At 41.1% G+C, this 15,669-nt stretch overlaps 1 protein-coding gene across 8 annotated transcripts in view; it reads left to right on the top strand.

Moving 5' to 3' along the window:
* Positions 1–3,071: 3,071 nt before the first annotated feature.
* LOC110488263 (semaphorin-4A) overlaps positions 3,072–15,669 on the top strand; it is a 61,517-nt gene continuing 48,919 nt past the window's right edge. The window contains exons 1-2 of one of the 8 annotated variants that reach the window (XM_090228370.1): positions 3,072–3,161; positions 4,294–4,392. The gene's annotated coding sequence lies outside the window, so the exon portion shown is untranslated. Of the gene's footprint in view, positions 3,162–4,153; positions 4,393–5,097; positions 5,454–15,669 lie in introns of those variants that run through there. The other 7 variants (XM_021560417.3, XM_090228369.1, XM_021560419.3 and 4 more) reach the window with 7 other exon arrangements.

The following is a 15,669-nucleotide window of genomic DNA, read 5'->3' as shown; positions in this document are numbered from 1 at the left end:
AACATTGCCTAATTATATGAACTTAATATAATTTACTTTATTCATGGCTCTGTATGCAACTAATGATGATTCCAAGCCAAATCCAATTTACAAACTTGCATTATAGGCTGTTTTATTTCCAGAAGGGAATAAAGAAAAAAGTAGAACAAAACAAGTTTAAGGGAAACATTACATAGCCTACATTCAAATACAGACAGTTACGTGCTTCATAATGCTTATTGTTGTCTTATTTAACAAAACAACCGTTGCAATGTTTAATTTGAACACACTAAATTGACAATAGTTCATATTCAAGTGGGGGAAAACAACATTGTATTGAATAGGCCTTGCCTATCATTGAAAAAAACGAAGAGCTACATACAGATCAAATGGCCAGAGTAACAATATATTCAGCCGTGTTTGTGCTTATGTTCGTAAACTCCTGCCATTCATTTCTAACGTTGCTTGCCTTGATCTAACCACAAAGGGCGCAAGCGACGTTGCAACCCAGCGAGGAAAAATTGCTTGTCTCCGCGTCTACACAAACTACCTGTTTACCATTGTGGTTTCTAGACCACCAAGCCCATGGAAACTCTTGAGATTGTCATGCACACTATGGTTTCATTGCTGAACATGTCAGTCGGAACATCTGTCCGGAAATCGCCAAAGGAGTTTGATGAAATTACAATAAAATGTTGTAGGCTAAAACACAAGAGATTCATGGAAATTGCCGAAGTAAAACTGAAAATATGTCTAACGGAGGATTTTGTCTTCACGGTAAAGGCAAAGGCGGCATGGCGATGGAGCTAAATGCGTTGATGCTGCAGTCATGCGTAAAAAGAAACGTTCGCAGTCTTGGTGAAAAATGTCAGCATTTACAGCACAACTATGCTATGAGTTTGTGGCTTTCAATAGTTAATATTTTGCATCAAGTCTTTAATGCAGTGTTTGACGGATGAATGAATGATTAAGAGGACCACAATGGAAATAAGTCCCAGACTTTGTGTTATCCTCGTGCTTGTTTTTTTTTTTGTTTTTTTTTTTAATGGTCGAATGAATAAACTAAACTAAACCTGATGCTGAACTGTGAACTCCAATAATTTCCCCATAACATTCACGTAGATGCTTCTAGTTGTTAGGAATTAGATTAAAATAAAAAACATTTGGATTTACAATGATTAGGGGTGAATTTGAAGATATTTCAATCTATTTAAAAAATACAAGTGCTTTACCTTTATTTAACTAGGCAAGTCAGTTAAGAACGAAATTCTTATTTACAATGACGCTGGGCCAATTGTGCGCTGCCATATGGTACTCCAAATCACAGCTGGTTGTGATACAGCCTGGTGTATGGATCAAATGCATTATAGACCCACAATTGGCACAAACAAGCACGTTCAAATGCCAATGCCCGCGCGCCCTCTTTTGCTAAACATTTACTCTATTCTGACTAGTCTCCCATTCCATGCTGCTGAAAAACATCCCCACAGCATGATGCTGCCACCACCATGCTTCACTGTAGGGATGGTGCCAGGTTTCCTCCAGACGTGACGCTTGTCATTCAGGCCAAAGATTTGTTTTCATCAGATCAGAGAATCTTGTTTCTCATGGTCTGAGAGTCTTTAGGTGCCTTTTGGCAAACTCCAAGCGGGCTGTCATGTGTCTTTTACTGAGGAGTCGCTTCCGTCTGGCCACTCTACCATAAAGGCCTGATTGGTGGAGTGTTGCAGAGATGGTTGTCCTTCTGGAAGGTTTTCCCATCTCCACAGAGGAACTCTGGAGCCCTGTCAGGGTGACCATTGGGTTATTGGTTACCTCCCTCACCAAAGCCCTTCTCCCCCAATTGCTCAGTTTGGCCGGGCGGCAAACTCTAGGAAGTCTTGGTGGTCCAAACTTCTTCCAATTAAGAATGATGGAGGCCACTGTATCTTGGGGACCTTCAATGCTGCAGACTTTTTTTGCTACCCTTCCCCAAATCTCTGAGCTCTACGGACAATTCCTTTGACCTCATGACTTGGTTTTTGCTCTGACATGCACTGCCAACAGCAGGACCTTTTATAGACAGCTGTGTGCCTTTCCAAATAATTTCCAACCAATTGAATTCACTACAGGTGGACTCCAATCAAGTTGTAGAAACATCTCAAGGATGATCAATGGAAACAAGATGCACCTGAGCTCAATTTCGAGTCTCATAGCAAAGGGTCTGGATACCTATGTACTGTAAATAAGATATTTCTGTTTTTTATTTATGAAAGAAAAAGAAATGTGCAAAAAATTCTAAAAATCTGTTTTTGCTTTGTCATTATGGGGTAATATATGTAGATTGATGAGAAAAACCATTTAATTAATTTTAGAATAAGGCTATAATGTAACACAATACGGAAAGAAATGAAGCAGTATGAATACTTTCCAAATGCACTGTATATTGGAAAGCTTTTGAACCAAGCATGCCATGAATATGGTATATTCTGAATCAGGGGTGGATGGAGAACAATCCACACCTTAAAAATAAATACTCCTACTAATAATAATAGATTTCCGAATGCACTGTATGTTGAAAATTCTGTGACTATTCAGTCAATAGCTCTTACACAAAACATGCCATGATTAGAACAATGATATATTCTGAATCAGGGGAAGATGGAGAAAATTACCCCCCCCCCCCCCAAAAAAAAAAATGCAATGAAAAATGTTATTGAACAATAACAAAAACATTCTCCATCCTCGCCTGATTCAGAATATATAACTATCATAGTCATGGCATGCTTTGTGTAAGAGCTATTGAGAGAGAAAACCACCAATATCCACCGAATGTCCAATATAAAACACATTTTACCTCGGTACAAGACCAGCAATTACGCATGTGTTGTAGCTTATATATAACTGTGGCTAAAACTGGACCCCTCAAGCTAATAAAGCCTAAATGTCAGGATCAATACTTTAGATGACAATAAATAGACCGGTTTAAGAAGGAGCCAATAATGAACAGTCTAAACAAGCGGTGCAAGCGTTGTGTCAATAATATAGTTCTAGGGGGTAACTCCCCCCGTAATTCACATTAAGACCACAAGATATTACCAAATAATTTCCCCAACACTTTCCCTGGCTGCCACTCATCTTGCTCAACCAAAAATGGCCTGTGTCATCACAACTTTTGGAGATATTTCAACAAAACGCGTGTGGTAAGTTGATCTAATTTGTTTCAATTTAGAAAAAGTTGTAGATATATTCCACTGAAGTTTGATCTATAATTGTTTAAAAAATATATAAAAGTAGGAAAGCCTTAAGATAAATAATCCATTTGTTTAGAGAGAACATTCTTGATATATTTTTACTAAAGTAATAATATGTTGGATGAGTGTGTTGAGGGCAACTGGAGGGTAACTGGCCCCTTTTTGGTTATGAATGAGTTTCTACCTGTCATTTAGACAATGACTAGGCCAGTTAGCGGTAGTTTATGCTAACTTGAATTGTGCTCCAATTTTACTTGGGATAGCTGTATTTGTTACCTATGTACAAGTTAGAATTGTGCAATAGCAGAGCATAAGAGCGTTGCCACATCAATGTTACACTGAATCAATTAGTTAAGTTATTGTTATTAAATGTTATATTCCATTCCAATAGTATATTCAAATGAATATTGTTTTTAATTCATAAAAAAATATTGAAAACCCTTTGCTCCTGAATGTCATTTTAAAGACTGCTTGGATCTAATATCTTGCATTATTCAAATACTATTTAGTGCAAGTGTACTAATGGTGACATGTGCAACACCACCCCCCCATATTTTATTTAAATAATAAAATAAGACAACTCGACTTAGCTTTTAAGTATTGCTTACTAAAGAACAAAAAGGGGTGGGGGGGTGAGAGTATTTTTTTTAAACGCCCCTTTTCTAAAAACAACATTTCATGAAATAACTAAAATAATGTAGGCATTTATTTACATTACCTTTATCCACATACCAATTTTTCTCCAAACATTGCTTTTTTGTGTCAGCAATTAGAAATTGTTCTTAGTGTGGGCTAGTCACCCCCTATTACCCTAACCGTTTCGTCCTCACGATTATCCCTTGAGAAATTCTTCATTGGGGATTTCCTCAGCATTGATAGGGCGAGATATGTTTTAGCAGTCGTTAAACTGCCTAGTTCAAAATTGCCGCCGGTATAGGCATGTAACGCCCATCTGACTGTCCAAGATAGCGGCTGCGGTGGCAAATTGGTTTAAATTACATGAGAAAAAAATGATGGTCTGTTATAATAAGCGTTTCTCTTGTCCTTTCCTTAATGATCTTCTGTAAACCGTCCCAACAAGAAGGCTGAGTGAAGGGCTTTCTATAATTTTCACCAGAGAATTGACCAGAGAGAGAGTTTGACTGAAGATACATTCTGTGCAAGATCAAGTCATGACCAGGTAAAACTGATTTATTTATCTACAGTACATGTCTGCACCTGTCATGAGCTCTGAGGCGCAGGGTTGCAGGCAGATGTTGGGGGTTTATGCATCCTGTGCTGTGTAGGTTAAGTTGTGTTTTATACCCAGCAAGCTGGTCCACTCCAGCATATCAAGCAAATGAATGGCTTAACAATATGTAACTTTTTCCTAGGTAATTTATTTGAACGTTATAGGCTACACTATGAGGTGGTTTCGCCTGCAAGGTATGTGTGCATAGCCTACCCAATGGTTTAATTTGTAATTAAAAGCTTAGGCTATGAGATGCTTTTCTGTCATTTTGTAGATATCAAGTGGCCATCTTAGTTTCAGGTTTTGATCAATTCAATTTAGCTAGGCCTACCTATTCAAATATATCCTACCGTAGACCTATTACAATCGGAATTGTTTTGTTTCCAAAAACGGATAGTCAAGTAATATGTCTGCCAGAATGCTCTGCTGAAGTTGAGTTAGTAGTGGTTGATGCCAGTAAAAGCCAGACTGGGCTTTAAATTGACAATGGCACTGAAAAAATGTGTTAACGTGAATTGTAATGAAGGGAAAATGTAATGATGTGACCTCAAGCGACATGGTGGATTTGATCGTGTAGCCTACAATAGTGTTTAAAAGCAGCAGAGGATAAAATACATGTTGGTTAGTCTTACCGGTTTTCCTCCTGTAGATGGCGCCTGTTGATCACTAGAGATCAGTCTACTAACAGCAATCTGTTGATCAACGGTGCGTGTTCATTTCGCTGAACAGGGGCAATACAATTGTATGGGAGAATGCAGGCCAGTCAGACAGGCGTTTTTCATCTGGGAGCGCCTTGAGCAAATGTTTACGGTCAGAGTTTTCCTCTTGTGGGCACGATTTATTTCGTTCGTAACGAGAAGAGAGCTTGCTACCTTAGTGGCGTAGGTAGGCTTCTACAACAATCAGACCGTCTACCTGAACGCAAGGGCGCTCTGGTTAGATCAACGGGAGGCATATAAACGCACAAACACTCGGTGAAGGTACACAATCCTCTGCACTTTGAGATGTGGGTAAGAACGCTGTGTCGAGTATGGCACTTTAGTAGCTTTTGTTCAATTCATTTGCACAACACGTTAAATATAGGCTATATAGCTAGTTAGCTACTTTAAATGAGCACATTTCAACCAGCAGAACGAGAATGTCGTTAGCCTGCTAACGTTTGCTAGCTCACCCATTTTTTTCAGTGAGTGTTTTGATTGCAAACAGCCCATGTTTTTTTTAGCCAGCATACTCATGGCAGCCTGCACATGCTTCTGTAATTTGCGTTGAAACGGAACAAAACATCCGATGCACATGTGTGATAATGCACGGTTGTTGTATTTTGCAAATTATTCCGAATTACTTTTGTGCGCTGTGTACGTAGAGAACGCAACACTTCTGGGCTGAATATGGGAAAACACGTGCTTCCCTCTGCCGGAGTCGCGTTGTGGAATGTATTGACTGTTTTCCTCTTGTACTTGGTTGTTATTGTAACGTTATGCAACCTGCTTTCAGCGTTGCCTCTGGAATTCAACGTTTGTGGGTGTTGGGTAATATCAGCAGTGAAAATATCAGCTATAGTCTCTGGCACATAACCTTTGCCTTGTCTGTTTTCCCGGCAACGTTTCCAACCATACTCATAACATGGCGAAACGTGTTACGATTGTCTACACTCTGTCTCAAACGTGAGTCTACCCCCTGATTCCACTGCTGCACAGAGATAGAGAATAGGCTACATCGGTGTAACAAAGTGATTTGAATGCCTTTTTGTTATTCTGTGACAGACCTAATGCCAAGGGAAAGCCATGCTTGGCTGCAAATAAAGGCAAGGAAGTCATAATTGACTGACTATTGTCTTTATGGAGAAGGAGGGTCTTCTTGCTCTTAACCTATTGAGGTGGAAAATTGGATAGATGGTTGAAGTGTGCATCAAAGGGGCACAAACAATTGCTTCTGACCTTTGAGGAGGAATTCCACAGCTTGCACAACAAAATCATCTTGTATGAACTCCGCTTCAGCCTCAGGACATGCTTGCTGGTGCTTTATAACCTGGCAGGTAGTCGTTGTCCAACCCTTTCATCTGACAGTATTGTTCATAAATGGGGGATTTTCCCTCAGATCTTTGTATCATTTACTTTTCTGCTCTTTTGCACACCAATATCTCTACCTGTACATGACCATCTGATAATTTATCACTCCAGTGTTAATCTGCAAAATTGTAATTATTCGCCTACCTCTTCATGCCTTTTGCACACATTGTATATAGACTCCCCCTTTGTTTTCTACTGTGTTATTGACTTGTTAATTGTTTACTCCATGTGTAACTCTGTGTTGTCTGCTCACACTGCTATGCTTTATCTTGGCCAGGTCGCAGTTGCAAATGAGAACTTGTTCTCAACTAGCCTACCTGGTTAAATAAAGGTGAAATAAAATAAAAATAAATGCCTCAATGAGTAATGTTTGATAGCAGGTAAAGGGGTGTGGTGGGCAGAAGTGCAGGTATCTGCTGGTTTGTCTATTTAAGAGAGGCTTTGCATGCTTCATTCATACACGTCTCCAGGCAGTCTGTCAGCTGTGTACAGTCTTGTATGATTAACCTTTTTTTAATTGACTATAGTATTTGTTTATTAAAGTGGAACTGACATAATGCTATCAGGTTGTAAATCACAGCTGGCCTGGTACATTGTTTGTTGCATCAAGCCAATCGGGATGCACTGTTACAGTTTTAATACTTTGGACAAAAGTGGTTGAATGTAACGAAGGCTGGGAATGTCAATACAATCATACTAGCACAGGCAATGATGACAAGTCAGTCATAACGTGGCTAATAGGATAGCTTATCTATTTATCTATTGATTTATTTAGCAAGCTAAAAACACAGAGCCTAATGTTAGCTATAAAGGCAACATGTAAAGTGTCGGTCCTGCGTTTCATGAGCTGAAATAAAAGAACCCAGAAATGTTCCATACTCACAAAAAGCACATTTCTCAAATTTTGTACAGAAATGTGCTTACATCCCTGTTGGTGAGCATTTCTCCTTTGCCAAGATAATCCATCCACCTGACAGGTGTGGCATATCAAGAAGCTGATTAAACAGCATGATCATTACACAGGTGCACCTTATGCTGGGGTTAATAAAAGGCTACTCTAAAAGGTGCAGTTTTGTCACACAATACAATGCCAAAAATGTTTTGCGGGAGCATGCAATTGGCATGCTGACTACAGGAATGTCCACCTGAGCTGTTGCCATATAATTTAATGTTAATTTCTCTACCATAAGCTGCCTCCAATGCCATTTTAGAGAATTTGGCAGCATGTCCAACTGGCCTCACAACAACAGACCACATGTATGGCGTTTTGTCTGTGAGTGGTTTACTGATGTCAAAGTTGTGAACAGAGTGCCCAATGGCGGCGGTGGGAATTAGCTATGGACAACCAGTACAATTGCATTTTATCGATGGCAATTTGAATGCACAGAAATACCATGCGATCCTGAGGCCCTTTATTTAAGGAATCTGTGACCAACAGATGCATTTCTGTATTCCCAGTCATGTGACATCCATAGCTTAGGGCCCAATTTATTTATTTTAATTGTCTGATTTCCTCATATGAATCTTTGAAATTGTAGCATTTTTATTCAGTATAGCTAGCTGCTGGGAGGATGATGTCATTGAGTGAGTGGGCAACTTTCCCCCCCATATAATTTTTTGGTGTCTACAGCTAGAGATGCCGGTGTCATTTGGTTAGCTAGCAAAACATGTGTATCACTTTGCTGGGTAGCTATGCTGAACTTGAACGACTGTTATCCACAGTTTATCTCTTAGTTGTCAATCAAATGTATTTGGCGTCCATCAAATGGGAGGCAAGGCAGGTTCCGACTCCGTTGTCAAAATGTGGTTTGGGACAAGCATGAATTGGCAGGCAAACTGCAGAAAGGCAAGCAGGCTACTATTCTCCATGAACAAGCTGAAAAGGTTTTGAGAGTGTTTATCTACTGTTCACTCGTTAGATTTGAGCTCCTATCTCACTCTTGCTAACATGTTGTTGATGTGCATAGGCAACTGAGTGAGAGAGAGCCTACCTCATTGTTTGATCAATAAGACTGTAAAGTTCCCAAAATCTAAGAGGACTCCTGTGGAATTTGCATATTTGCAGAAATCCATTCAGGTGTGTTTTGTGGCTTTTGGCGAATGCTTTTTAATTATGTGAAGTCGCTCTGTTACTGCTGCCTGTAAACACGCAGCCCAGTTTAAAGTGAATGATGGCAGGCCTGTGTGGAATACGTCTTATTTTCATATATGCCTACTGTAGCTCTGATTGGCCATTGTTGTGTAATCAAATCAAATCAACTTTTATTTGTCACATACACATGGTTAGCAGATGTTAATGCGAGTGTTGCGAAATGCTTGTGCTTCTAGTTCCGACAATGCAGTAATAACCAACGAGTAATCTAACCTAACTATTTCACAACTACCTTATACACACACAAGTGTAAAGGAATGAAAGAATATGTACCTAAACATATACAGTGCCTTGCGAAAGTATTCGGCCCCCTTGAACTTTGCGACCTTTTGCCACATTTCAGGCTTCAAACATAAAGATATAAAACTGTATTTTTTTGTGAAGAATCAACAACAAGTGGGACACAATCATAAAGTGGAACAACATTTATTGGATATTTCAAACTTTTTTAACAAATCAAAAACTGAAAAATTGGGCGTGCAAAATTATTCAGCCCCTTTACTTTCAGTGCAGCAAACTCTCTCCAGAAGTTCAGTGAGGATCTCTGAATGATCCAATGTTGACCTAAATGACTAATGATGATAAATACAATCCACCTGTGTGTAATCAAGTCTCCGTATAAATGCACCTGCACTGTGATAGTCTCAGAGGTCCGTTAAAAGCGCAGAGAGCATCATGAAGAACAAGGAACACACCAGGCAGGTCCGAGATACTGTTGTGAAGAAGTTTAAAGCCGGATTTGGATACAAAAAGATTTCCCAAGCTTTAAACATCCCAAGGAGCACTGTGCAAGCGATAATATTGAAATAGAAGGAGTATCAGACCACTGCAAATCTACCAAGACCTGGCCGTCCCTCTAAACTTTCAGCTCATACAAGGAGAAGACTGATCAGAGATGCAGCCAAGAGGCCCATGATCACTCTGGATGAACTGCAGAGATCTACAGCTGAGGTGGGAGACAGCGATTGTACAGAACGGCATAGGCAAGATGCAGTAGATGGTATCGAGTACAGTATATACATATGAGATGAGTAATGTAGGGTATGTAAACATTATATGAAGTGGCATTGTTTAAAGTGGCGAGTGATATATTTATTACATCAATTTTTACATTATTAAAGTGGCTGGAGTTCAGTCAGTATGTTGGCAGCAGCCACTCAATGTTAGTGGTGGCTGTTTAACAGTCTGATGGCCTTGAGATAGAAGCTGTTTTTCAGTCTCTCGGTCCCTGCTTTGATGCTCCTGTACTGACCTCGCCTTCTGGATGATAGCAGGGTGAACAGGCAGTGCCTCGGGTGGTTGTTGTCCTCTTTATGGCCTTCCTGTGACATCTGGTGGTGTAGGTGTCCTGGAGGGCACATAGTTTGCCCCCGTTGTGCAAACCTCACTACCCTCTGGAGAGCCTTACGATTGTGGGCGGAGCAGTTGCCGTACCAGGCTCTTGATTGTGCATCTGTAAAAGTTTGAGTGCTTTTGGTGACAAGCTGAATTTCTTCAGCCTCCTGAGGTTGAAGAGGCGCTGGACCAATTCAGTTTGTCCGTGATGTGTACGCTGAGGAACTTAACTTACTACCCTCTCCACTACTGTCCCATCGATGTGGATAGGGGGGTGCTCCCTCTGCTGTTTCCTGAAGTCCACGATCATCTGTTTTGTTGACATTGAGTGTTTGGTTATTTTCCTGACACCACACTCTGAGGGCCCTCACTTCCTCCCTGTAGGCCGTCTCGTTGTTGTTGGTAATCAAGCCTATCACTGTAGTGTCGTCTGCAAATTTGATGATTGAGTTGGAGGCGTGCATGGCCACGCAGTCGTGAGTGAACAGGGAGTACAGGAGAGGGCTCAGAACGCACCCTTGTGGGGCCCCAGTGTTGAGGATCAGTGGGGTGGAGATGATGTCACCTACCCTCACCACCTGGGGGCGGCCCGTCAGGAAGTCCAGTACCCAGTTGCACAGGGCGGGGTCGAGACCCAGGGTCTTGAGCTTGATGATGAGTTTGGAGGGTACTATGGTGTTAAATGCTGAGCTGTAGTCGATGAACAGCATTCTCACATATGTATTCCTCCTGTCCAGATGGGTTAGGGCAGTGTGGTTGCGATCGCGTCGTCTGTGGGCCTATTGGGGGCGGTAAGCAAATTGGAGTGGGTCTAGGGTGTCAGGTAGGGTGGAGGTGATCTGGTACTTGACTAGTCTCTCAAAGCACTTCATGATGACGGAAGTGAGTGCTACGGGGCGGGGCGGTAGTCGTTTAGCTCAGTTACCTTAGCTTTCTTTGGAACAGGAACAATGGGGGCATGTGGAACAGCAGACTGGGATAAGGATTGATTGAATATGTCTGTAAACACACCAGCCTGCTGGTCTGCGCATACTCTTAGGATGCGGCTGGGGATGCTTTCTGGGCCTGCAGCCTTGCGAGGGTTAACACGTTTTAAATGTTTTACTCATGTCGGCTGCAGTGAAGGAGAGTCCGCAGGTTTTGGTAGCAGACCGTGTCAGTGGCACTGTGTAGAGTCCGGTCCTGGACAAGATGGATGTTTTTATTATGGTTTATTTAGTGCAGTGTCGATTAATTGTCCAAACGCACAGCCGCTTTATAACTCTCTATATTACTATAGCAGGCAATGTTAACTAAATATGCAGGTTTAAATATATATACTTGTGTATTGTTTTTAGGAAATGCATTGATGTTTATGGTTAGGTACACGTTGGAGCAACAGTCCTTTTTTCGCGAATGCGCACCGCATCCATTATGTGCAATGAAGGACACGCTAGATAAACTAGTAATATCATCAACCATGTGTAGTTAACTAGTGATTATGATTGATTGTTTTTTATAAGATAAGTTTAATGCTAGCTAGCAACTTGCCTTGGCTTCTTGCTGCATTCGCGTAACAGGCAGTCTCCTCGTGGAGTGCAATGAGAGGCAGGTGGTTAGAGCGTTGGACTAGTTAACCGTAAGGTTGCAAGATTGAATCCCCGAGCTGACGAGGTAAAAATCTGTCGTTCTGCCCCTGAACAAGGCAGTTAACCCACCGTTCCTAGGCTGTCATTGAAATTAAGAATGTGTTCTTAACTGACTTGCCTAGTTAAATAAAGATGAAATAAAGGTGTAAAAAAACTAAAAATCGTTTGAATCGGTGACCAAAAACATCTATCTGATTGTTATGAAAACTTAAAATCGTAATTAATCAGTCGACCTCTAATGTGAACAGATTTTTATATACGATTTCATGTTGCTAAAACGCTATCAGTTCCACTTTAAGTCTGACTTTGTTAGTATAATGAGTAATTAAGGAATGTCAAGTTACAAGTTAATTGACATGAGAACTTGAGAAATGGCAACTCTACAGAGCGCCAATGGCTAAATTACTTCCGGACATGAACGGTTTGTAGAGTTCTTCCTCCTTCTCACCTTTCTATGCTCTGGGCTGGTCAGACCTGCTGTAGTCATGGCAACCCCACAGGGGCCTAGGGGATCAAAGCCTTCGCCAGATTTTCCTCTCGCTTTCACGTTCTCTCTGTCCCGCTCTCTCGATGCCATATATATATACACACACACACACACACACACACACACACACACACCCAGACAAAGACAAGTCTTCTCTTTCTTGCCTTCTCTTTCTTTGCAGCTGGGGTTACCCTGCCTTTCTCAAGGGTAATTGACAGTTGCTAGACATGTTTATGTTCATTATCTCCAGACCTCAACACATACAAGCTGCTGATGCGTGCCTTTGGAACATCTACATTTAAAAAAGTATAATGAATCAATTGAATATATACCATAGTAAATCCATTGTTTGTTTCAGGTAGGTCTAAAGAAACATGATATGAAGAAAATGTATTTCAGATGAACAGAATATGGGTTGGCCTATTTATTGTAAGTCATCTGGCCATGCCACAGGCTTGTTCATTTAGCAGACAAGATATGTCATTATTTTTTATGAATTTATAGTAAGAAGAATATAATAGGACATAGACTTATCTGATATGGACAGGAAGATTAACAAGAATTTAAGCTAACTGCACTGTCCAATTTACAGTAGCTATTACAGTGAAAGAACACCATGCTATTGTTTGAGGGGAGTGCACAGTTATGAACTTGTACATGTATTAATAAACCAAATATGCACATTTGGGCAGTCGTGATGCAATATTTTGGAAAAGATGCAATGGTTCAATGGATCAGTCTAAAACTTTGCACATACACTGCTGCCATCTATTGGCCAAAATCTAAATTTCGCCTAGATCCCTAAGTCGTGTTGGAATTTCTCTTGCATTTCAAAAATGATGATTAAAAAATATAAAAAAATGGTATTATCTTTTACCAGATCTTATGTGTTATATTCTCCTACATTCCTTTCACATTTCCATAAACGTCAAAGCGTTTCCTTTCAAATGGTATCAAGAATATGCATATCCTTGCTTCAGGTCCTGAGCTACAGGCAGTTAGATTTGGTATGTTATTTTAGGCGAAGATTGAAGAAAGGGTCCGATCCTTTTTAAGGTGCATTACTACAACCAACTGGGCTGGAGTGTGGACCTCAGTTCATCTTTCAATCACCCACGTGGGTATATGCTTCTAAAAACCAATAACGAGATGGCACGTATATGCTCCTAAAACCCAACGAGGAGATGGAAGAGGCGGGACTTACAACGCATCAAACGACACAAATAGAACCAAGTTCTATTTTAGCACTTGGCCAAGCAGACGCTTGCGAGCAGTGTGGGTTCAATGATTGAACAACATATATGCGAGCGGTGTGGTCACCATGTTAGAATGTCTTAGAAATAAAAACATACAGTGCCTTCGGAAAGTATTCAGACTCCTTAACTTTTTCCACATTTTGTTATGTTACAGCCTTATTCTGAAATTGATTAAGTGAGGGGGGGGGGGGGGGGGGGGGGAATCCTCAGCAACCTACACACACTAACCCATAATGACAAAGCAATTTTATTTTTTTTATTTTTTTTTTGAATTCTTTGCAAATTAAAAAATATATATATTAAAAAACAGACCTATGAGATTCAAAATTGAGCTCAGGTGCATCCTGTTTCCATTCATTATCCTTGATGTTTCTACAACTTGATTGGAGTACACCTGTGGTAAATGCAAGTGATTGGACATGATTTAGAAAGGCACGCACCTGTCTATATAAGGTCCTACAGTTGACAGTGCAAGTCAGATTAAAAACCAAGCCATGAGGTCGAGGGAATTGTCCGTAGAGCTCCGAGACAGCATTGTGTCAAGGCACAGATCTGGGGAAGGGTACCAAAACATATCTGCAGCAATGAAGGTCCCCAAGAACACAGTGGCCTCCATCATTCTTAAATGGAAGAAGTTTGGACCACCAAAACTCTTCCCGGAGCTGGCTGCCTGGTCAAACGTAGCAATTGGGGGAGAAGGGCTTTGGTGAAGAAGGTAACCAAGAACCCGATGGTCACTCTGACAGAGCTTCCAGAGTTATTCTGTGGAGATGGGAGAACCTTCCAGGAGGATAACCATCTCTGCAACACTCCACCATCAGGCCCTTATCGTAGAGTGGCGAGACGGAAGCCACTCCTCGGTAAAAGGCAAATGACAGCCCGCTTGGAGTTTGCCAAAAGGCACCTAAAGACCCTGACCATGAGAAACAAGATTCTCTGATCTGATGAAACCAACTCTTTGGCCTGAATGACAAGCATCACGTCTGGAGGAAACCTGGCACCATCTCTACAGTGAAGCATGGTGGTGGCAGTATCATGCTGTGGGGATTATTTTCAGCAGCAGGGACTGGGAGACTAATCAGGATCGAGGGATAGAGGAACAGAGCAAAGTACAGAGAGATCCTTGATGAAAACCTGCTCCAGCTTAGGTCCTCTAACTTGGGCGAAAGTTCACCTTCCAACAGGACAACGACCCCAAGCACACAGCCAAGACAACGCAGGAGTGGCATCGGGACAAATCTCTGAATGTCCTTGAGTGCCAGCCAGAGCCCGGAATTGAACCTGATCGAACATCTCTGGAAAGACCTGAAAATAGCTGTGTAGCAACGCTTGTGAGCCAACCTGACAGAGCTTGAGAGGATCTGTAGAGAATCATGGGAAACTCCCCAAATACAGGTGTGCCAAAATGGAAGCGTCATACCTAAGAATAATCAATGCTGTAATCGCTGCCAAAGGTGCTTCAACAAAGTACTGAGAAAAGGGTCTGAATTTTTATACTGTATATAAATGTAAAATGTCATTATTTAATTTTTTTTTTTTTTTATTAGCAAACATTTCTAAAAACCTGTTTTTTTGCTTTGTCATTATGGGGTATTGTGTGTCGATTAGTTTTGTTTCTACGTCAATCTATTTTAGAGTAAGGCTGTTAGGTAACAATGTGGAACAAGTCAAGGGGTCTGAATACTTTCTGAAGGCGCTGTACATGGGCTGCACGGTGTGACTATAGCAGGCCTGGATTACAGGCTACCGATTTATTTGAGAAAGTCGCAGAAAAAGCTTGCGCTCTGTTCCTTGCCTTAAACGCTGTTCTCTCAAGTGATCATATTTCCATCCATCAGACTATTCCAATTTTATCTCGATTTTGGGGCATGTCACCCCCCTATGCGCCCGAGGCCGCTATCCCCCTGTTCGTTTGGGTAGGGTACTCTGGTTATTTCACTCCATGCATCAACTTCTGTTTGAGGAGCATGCAGCCTCTCGCTGCACGGCGGGATATTCCATACGTACGGTAGTGAGAGATTCTGTAGCCGAAGGTATCCTAATGTGTCACCATATTAACTATGAAAATATAAAAACATGTCATATCACTAGGCTATTCAAAACCAACACAAATTCTGTATTGTAGGCTAACTCTGTAAGTCGCCCTGCACAATCAATGAACCAACAGCATCGCCTAGGCCCATAGGTTCTCTCCCAGACTCATTGATAAAAACTTTGGAATGTAAGCACAAGGTAACCAGTCCATCCAGTATACATGATAATACATTCTACGTTCAAAGGCGATTTACTAGAATTTGTT

The sequence above is a fragment of the Oncorhynchus mykiss genome, chromosome 30 (assembly GCF_057628025.1).
Source record: "Oncorhynchus mykiss isolate SJ-2025 chromosome 30, ASM5762802v1, whole genome shotgun sequence".
Classification (NCBI taxonomy): Eukaryota; Metazoa; Chordata; class Actinopteri; order Salmoniformes; family Salmonidae; genus Oncorhynchus; species Oncorhynchus mykiss.
Note: the sequence above shows the minus strand (reverse complement) of the source record. Positions and strands in the feature narration are given on the sequence as shown.